The sequence below is a fragment of the Triticum dicoccoides genome, chromosome 5A (genome assembly GCF_002162155.2).
Source record: "Triticum dicoccoides isolate Atlit2015 ecotype Zavitan chromosome 5A, WEW_v2.0, whole genome shotgun sequence".
Taxonomy (NCBI): domain Eukaryota; kingdom Viridiplantae; phylum Streptophyta; class Magnoliopsida; order Poales; family Poaceae; genus Triticum; species Triticum dicoccoides.
The window spans coordinates 444,548,096-444,556,707 of record NC_041388.1 but is presented as its reverse complement, the minus strand read 5'-3'; positions in this window follow the sequence as shown (position 1 = coordinate 444,556,707).

The following is an 8,612-nucleotide window of genomic DNA, read 5'->3' as shown; positions in this document are numbered from 1 at the left end:
TTCCCCCTTGGCCGCCCCCCTAGATGGGATTAGGGCTGGCCGCCACCCCTAGGGGTGGAAACCTAGGTGGGGGCGCAGCCCCTCCCCTCCCCCTATATATACTTGAGGTTTTGGGCTGCCATAGACACGATTTAATCTCCTTCTTGGCGCAGCCCTACCCCTCTCCCTCCTCGTCTCTTGCGGTGCTTGGCGAAGCCCTGCTGGAGTACCACGCTCCTCCACCACCACCACGCCGTCGTGCTGTTGCTGGATGGAGTCTTCCCCAACCTCTCCTTCTCCCCTTGCTGGATCAAGGCGTAGGAGACGTCACCGAGCTGTACGTGTGTTGAACACGGAGGTGCCGCCCGTTCGGCACTAGGATCATCGGTGATTTGGATCACGACGAGTACGACTCCATCAACCCCGTTCACTTGAACGCTTCCGCTTAGCGATCTACAAGGGTATGTAGATGCACTCTCGTTCCCCTCGTTGCTAGATTACTCCATAGATTGATCTTGGTGATGCGTAGAAAATTTTGAATTTCTGCTACGTTCCCCAACACCTGACCGCCTGGACAAGCTCCCGCAGGGTGCCCGACACCTCCGCCGGCGAGAGGAGCGGGGGCGGATCCCCCGTAGTGGTGATGGCCACTGGCGCGAAGGGGGCGGTGGTCCCGGATGTGATCTCCGTCATCGTCGTGGAAGTGGTCGGCGGCAGCGAGAGTGGAACGGAGGTGGATGGTAACGGCGGTGGTGATAGATGGAGTGACATGATCGGCCTGGTGTCTCTGGATACCAAATTGGTAGAATCAAGTACTCTACCAGGTCTAGGCCGTAGGTGGTAAGGGAAGGATGGAGGAGGGCGTGGCGAGGAACGGGCGCGCCGGCGGCAGGGCGCCGTCGCGAGCTAGGAGAAGGGTGGCGGTGGTTAGGGCTATTGGCGGCTAGGATTTCCGGCTCCTCAAGGAGCCGGGCAATAGGAGATAATATGCTTCTTATTGGTTGATCTCAAACGATGTCTTACACGAGTATTTATAACTTTAGCCTAAGATAACTTGCCTAAGATAACTTGCCTAAGATAACTTGTGGGCCAAGTGCCTAATACTAATGCCCGGTGGGCCTTTTCCTAGTATAGACCAAACCGGTCATAACATGACCATTTTCAGTGTCAGGAATGGCAACATCATTCGACATTTATGTTTCCCCTTAGAGATAGCAAGGCTAGTAGGACATTGAAGTAGCTAAATAATGGACGGTGAATGAAATCAAATCCTGCGCTATGGGCAGAATTAAACTATGAGATAATATTATCAATGGCAAATGATAGCCATTATTAGATAAGAACTGCCAGATGGCAGAAATAAGAAAATCAGTAGAGCCAAATCAGCAGGGTAACACCTATGTAACTCTGTTATACTTCTGAATATATATAGTGAGAATTTCATTAAGCAAATAATTAGCATATTTGAATATTATAACTCATATAGTTGGTTTCCAACTATCAAATATTTTCTCCTGATCCTTTTTTTGCTGAACTAGATGTACTATTCATGCAATCATGCTCATAACAAAAGATACATTATTGTTCTATTCTCTAATTCACTAAGGTAATGAAGAAATTTAAAGTAAAATATGTTCTGTGATCTTTTATTTTTTTTATTTTCCGGGTGAAACATAACATGCTATGTGATTGTTGAATACACGGATGCAATCAAAACATGGATGCGCCATTTTCGTGTCCCCTCTCTATCGGATTTTACTTGGTTGTGTGATGTGAAAATTCTGAACATGTTATCAGTTTTCTACTAACTTCGAATCTTAATTCCATTTGTTTGAATGCAGGGGCACAGGTGCGGCTGTGGGCTGTGGCTAGACCAATTTGTACTACTTGCCAGAAAGCAGCAACTACAAACAGACAAGGGAGGCGCCTAGACAGACCTGTATGATCGCATCACTTGAGTTCAAGTGGAGTGAGTCCAATAAATAGCAATCGGGCATGAAACGTCAGAGGTGGAATCGTGTGCTGGTAGCTCCAAGGCAACAACGGCGATGGTCACCAATCCCCACCTGATGTCTAGAGTTTTGCCGCGAGGGCCACACGCGAGGACGGATGGCAAAACGGTGACAAGAAGCAGAGCCAAAGGTGGTCGCCGGCGCCCAGCGCCAACACTGCTGCCCCGCAAAGCCGTCATTGCCATGCAACAGGTTGTACGCCAGACACGACGGAGCGCCATCCAGGCTGATAGTTTTTCATTTCTCCCCACGATCTGTAAACAACAAGCAACCCAACCGAAAAGCAATCAAACCGAGCGAACATGCAAACTGTATGTACGCCCAATGTTCAGAAGATTTTTCTATTGATGTGACTCCTACCAGGCTACCACGGACCAGAGCACCTTCAGTTTGCATAGTTGAACAACTAAAATTTACAGCGAATAAGCAGGAAATCAATTTACTACATAAGTATGAGAGACTAGAAGAATTTGAAGATTTTCCGTACCATAGCTTGAGCGATCAGATCACAATGGGCAGGGGAACGACGAATCTGGGGTGGCTACCCTAGGCAGCAAAGATGTACTTCCGTGCTTGCTCTGCATATTTCACCTATAGGTTGAAGACGAAGTTGTAAGTCGCAGCAGATGCTTCCTCCGATCTGCCGCCCAATCGCCGCCGCCGCCCCCGGGGCAACCGCCGGCCGATCTCTGTCCCCCAACCTCCGCTGCATCCAATCGCTCGCCGCCCACCGAGTCTCCCATAGTCCGCCACCAAACGAATCGATCGCCACTCCTGTGTGGAGGCGATGCACATCACCGGCTAGGGAGGGATCCCATTAGATGGATTTGGAGGTTGAAGGAGATAAGTGGGGAGATACCGGCATGGGTAAGAGAGAATATACACGGGGAGATATTTTCTGGCGGCAAAAGAAAAATAGGAGCACCAAGGGCCAAAATAATTTCCTCCAAACAAAATGCAGGAAAACTTAATTTTAATCATTTAGGAAAATGACAATTTATTTCTATTACATACTTATATAATTTTCGTGTTCTGGATCTTGATATATTTTTCTAAAACATGGTCAAACATACATTTGTTTGACTTTTGAAAAAACAAATACACCTCAAATAAAGGAACGAATGGGCCGGTGGTCATACACTTGCTCTGTTATTATTTTTTTACACATATGCCATTAAGAAGCACACATCAGGGCCCGCGTCGTTCCACACGGCGATGAACCTAGCCACCACAAATAACCGCCTCCTCCATCGTCTTGCCCCCTCACCGCTGCTGTGGTGCACCGCCGGGAAAAGCCTGTGTGGCAGCGGCAGCGACGGGCTTCTTCTTGAGGGAGTGGGCGTTCCTGGAAGTGGTGTGACTCTTCGAACCCGTAAGCTCGAAAACTGGGTCACACTAGTGATAGATCTCATCGTGGGGAATAATCCCAACATTAGCCCCTAGTTTAGCTTGGATTTATCAGACGATGGCGGCGTCTTGGTGTCACATCCCCCCTCCCATGGGGGCTTTTTCTTTGGAGCTGGATATTGGCAGCGGGGTCAGTGGAAGACGCCGGTGTTGGCGTCGAGACTTTCTCTGGCAACGATGATGAGGGGAGCAATATCGAAGACGTAGCAATGGTTGGGGCGTAGTCAGCTTTGGCTCTTCTCCGACAGCTTGTTTGTTGCTGTGAAGTCGAAGTTGTGATGGTGGGGTATCGATGGCATACGATGAAGGAATCAGGTGGTTCATTCAATGGTCTTATGCGGCACTGATTGTGCCTAGTTCTTCTTCATGATTCTCCATGAGAGTCGGAGTTGCGATGTCTAGTCATAGGCGACTGAGTTCTGGTGCAAATCTTCATACATCTTCACACGACCTGTACAGTGTGGATTGGGTCGACGATCCCCTACGGCGGATTTGAAGTTTTGCTCAGAGTTCAGGAATGGCGAGGACGCCTCTAGGGGAGTAGTGATGACGATGACACATATGTGTTGTCTTAACGAGGTTCTCTTTGGAGTAGTGTGCGGTGGGGTATCTTCTGTGTGTTGCTCAACGATTGTGTTTGCTTTTCCCGGTTCTTCACAATTAACCGGGCTATTTTGTTCTCGCTTGGTTTTCTCCAATTAACGGGGCAGCTTTTTTTAATGAATGCAGGAATCCTATCGTTTCAAGAAAAAATTATTTATTGCTCATATATTGTTAGTGATTGTTTTTTAAAGAAACATAATAATGATATCAAAATATAATTATAATGTTCCGATGTACAATGTCGACCATACGGAGGAAAGGCATGGTGGCACAATGAGCTCATTAAAATTGGTGCGACTTGGTGTGAGTGCGATGATGAACAAGAGACGAGCGGCAACACGGAATAAAGTTTTGTTTCTTCTTGTGCAAGAAGAGAGCACATCCTTCCCACGGGGAACCATGCGTGGTGTGCGGGTTTGCACACGTAGCAACTACCTGAAATTTTGAAAAAGTTTTGTGCCTTCTTCTTATTTTCTTATTTTTATTTTACTTTTTTCTATTTCATTTTGCACTTCTTTTTCATTAATTCAACAATATTTAGAATTTATTTTTTCTATAAATATATCCAAACTGTTCCGGGAATTCAAAATTTTGTTCACGTTTTCGAAATATATATATATATATATATATATATTTAAATGCTCACATTTTTAAAACAAAAAAAATCATAATTTCATATTTTCTTCACAATATTCAATAAATGTTCGAAAATATAAAAAATCATTGGCATTTTTTAAATTTTGTTCATGTTTTCAAAACTTGTACCCTTTAAAATTAAATGTTCACTTTTTTAAAAAATTCGTCATTTCAAAAATTGCTCTTGTTTTTAAGGAATGTTCAGAATATTCAAAAAGTATTTGCATTTTAATGTTTTGGGGGGATTTCAAAATTTATTTATGTTTTTCAAAAATCCGATTTTAAGTTCACATTTTTTAAAAAAACTACAATTTTAAATGATTTTTTTTTAATATTTGAGATTTCAATTTTTTCAGCAGTTTTTGAAAATAATCACAAATGTTTCCGAATCTCACCGCTGCAGTGTGTTATTAAATATTTTGCACTTGGTAACATTCACCAAGAGTTATCCGCTCCAGTGGTAAGCAGCGGAGTTCAGCTGCGCTAGGTTTTGAGTTCAAGTTCGCTAGGTCACTCCTGTTTTGTGATTTTTAGGTCGCGCGGTAAACAAAATCGCATTGCGCCTGCTGGGCCGGCCCAGTTATCTTAACCATGTGCATCTACACAGATCCTGGTTTTGAGAAGGTTCAAGCTCGGATTTTTAGGTTCCTGAACAATCTTGTCTGGTTTTCTCTTTTTGTTTGATTTTTCCTTTTTTTTCCTTTTTAGATTTTTCTTTTATTTGTTTCTTTGTTCTTTTATGTTTCTTTTTCCATTTCACTTTTTTGTTTCATTTTTCATTTTCATTTTCCTTTTAGCCTTTCCTTTTTCAATTTGACTTTCTTTTTATTATTTCTTTCGAAAGTTTCAAATTTAGTTAAAATTTTGTTCAGGTTTTTCAGAAAATATTCTGTTATCAAAAACTCAACAGGAATTTCAAAAATATGTTCCTGTCTTTAAACTTTGTCCACAAGTTGAAAAAATGTTCAGGATCTCTAAAATATGTTTCTTTTTTATTTTTATTTTTCACAAGGTGAATTCAAATTTTGGTCAGAAACTAAAAAAAATGTTTGCACTTCAGAAAATATTCAAGAATATCAAAAAATGTTCATGATTTTAAATTTTTATTCGGATTTCATGAAATTTTCCATTTTTCGGGATTACAAATTTGGTTGGAAATGAAAAAATGACCGCGTTTCAGAAAATGTTCAAGAACTTTACAAAATGTCTTGATTTCAAATCATTTGGAATTTCATGAAATGTTCCAATTTAAAGTTATTGTTCACAAATTTTAAAAATGTTCGCGGTTTCAACTTTTTGCTCCAAATATAATGAAATGTTCCACTTTTAAAATATTTCTTAAAAAATTAAAAAAGTCGCGGTTTCAACAGCTGTTCAGAATTTCATAATTTGTTCGCAAATTCAAAAAAATGGTTTATGTTTTCAAAAACAATATTTTCCGTTCAATTATACTACCTTTTCAAAAAAAATTGTTCACATATTCAAAAAATGTCTTGTCTCCGGGTTTTTTCAGGAATTGAAGACATGTTGGCACTTTTTCAAAATATACATTAAGAGAAGTTCACCCCAGTAACTAATTCAGTTTCGCTACAATAGCTACTTTCGGTTCGGTACAGTACTAGCTCCGGTTCACTACAGTAGACCATTCCGGTCCTACACCGATGTTTAGTTCTTTAAGCTATAAGCTACGCACTGCCTTATTGACAATAATATTTGCTTAGCTGGATTGGCTTGGAGCATGTTATAGTACATAGTTGGTCTCCCGTTCGAATCCTGGATCGCGCATGTTTCCTTTTTCTGCTCTCTTTTTCGTCCCGCGCTAGTACTCGATGGGCCGGCCCAGTCAGGCTCCCTCTCTGTGCGTCACGCTGACAATTTGACGCAAAGGACGTCAAATAGGGGTTCCCAGGTCTGGGAGGTGCGTGGGAAGAGATTTATGTTCTGTGTTTCAACCAAAAAAGCTGAGTTTCGTCAAGAGATTCCTGTTTCATTTGTTGGCAAAGATGGGCAGGTTGTTTCCGATTAGTGTTTTGTCCATTTTATTAGTTTGATTTTATTTACAGCCTACCATTTCAAGATTATATGTTATTACTCTAGAAAAGATTATAGATTATTGTTAAATTCTTCTCTAAGCCATAGCGTTGTCTTTTGAAACGTCTCAAAAATCATGGCTACATATCTACACATGAAAATAATAAAGAATGTGATGCACCTCTAAAGGTGAAATTTGTGACGCTATGCACATCATCCTAAAAAGCGTCTCTACATAATAGGTACTTCCTAATGTAGAGGCGTATATAAAAGCGTCTTAGAAAAAACGTACCTACTGACATGTTTTGTTGTAGTGATAAATATACTATCTTGGACATCTTTTATGATTGTGAGCACTCATTAAAGTATGACATGCTAAGAGTTGACGCTGGACAAGGAAGACAATGTAACGGGTTATGTTTTCTTTCATTTGAGATGAATTATATTGTCATGGATCATCTAACATGTTGAGCTTGCCTTTCCCTCTCATGCTAGCCAATTTCTTTGCACCAAGTAGAGATACTACTTGTGCGTTCAAATATCCTTAAACCCAGTTTTGCCATGAGAGTCCATCATATCTACCTATGAATCGAGTAAGATCCTTCAAGTAAGTTTTCATCGGTGCAAGCAATAAAAATTGCTCTCTAAATATGTATGACTTATTAGTGTGGGAGAAAATAAGCTTTTTACGATCTTGTGATGTGGAAGAAATAAAAGTGACGGACTGCATACTAAAGGTCCATATCACAAGTGGCAATATAAAGTGATGTTCTTTCGCATTAAGATTTTGTGCATCCAACCATAAACGCGCATGCCAACCTCTGCTTCTCTCTGCGAAGGGCCTATCTTTTACTTTTATCTTCTACCTTACATAAGAGTCATGGTGATCTTCACCTTTCCTTTTTACATTTTATCCTTTGGCAAGCACAATATGTTGGAAAGATCCTGATATATATAGCTAATTAGATGTGAGTCCTCATGAACTATTATTGTTGACATTACCCTTGAGGTAAAATGTTGGGAGGCAAAACTATAAGCCCCTATCTTTCTCTGTGTCCGATTAAAACTTCATACCCATAAATATTGCGTGAGTGTTAGTAATTGTGAAAGACTAAAAGATGATTGAGTATGTGGACTTGCTGAAAAGCTCTTATATTGACTCTTTCCTACGTTATGATAAATTCCAATTGCCTCAGTGACTGAGATTAGACTTTGTTGGTTCTCAATGAAGTTTATGATTCATACTTGAAATTGTGACTGAATTGTTACTTTGGCATAAGAGATCATATGACAAAATATATATAAGTTGTTGTTCTAAGAATGATCATGATGCTCTCATGTCCGTATTTTATTTTTATCGACACCTCTATCTCTAAACATGCAGACATATTTTTCGATTTCGGTTTTCACTTGAGGACAAGCGAGGTCTAAGCTTGGGGGAGTAGATACGTCCATTTTGCATCATGCTTTTATATCGATATTTATTGCATTATGGGTTGTTATTAGACATTATGTCACAATACTTATGCCTATTCTCTCTTATTTTTACAAGGTTTACATGAAGAGGGAGAATGCCGACAGCTGGGATTCTGGGCTGGAAAAGGAGCAAATATTAGAGACCTATTCTGCACAGCTCCAAAAGCCCTGAAACTTCACGGAAGTTATTTCCAGAATATATAAAAAATAATGAGCGCAAGAAGTACCAGAGGAGGGCCACTCAGTAGCCACGAGGGGGGGCACCCTACCCCATGGGCACTCCCTCTGCCTCATGGGCCCCCTGGTGGCCCTTTGATGACCATCTTCTGCTATATGGAGTCTTTCGTCGAGGGAAAAATCATACGCAAGCTTTCAGGACGAGACTCCGCCGCCATGAGGCGGAATCTTGGCGGAACCAATCTAGGGCCCCGGTGGAGCTGTTCTGTCGGGGAAACTTCCCTCCGGGAG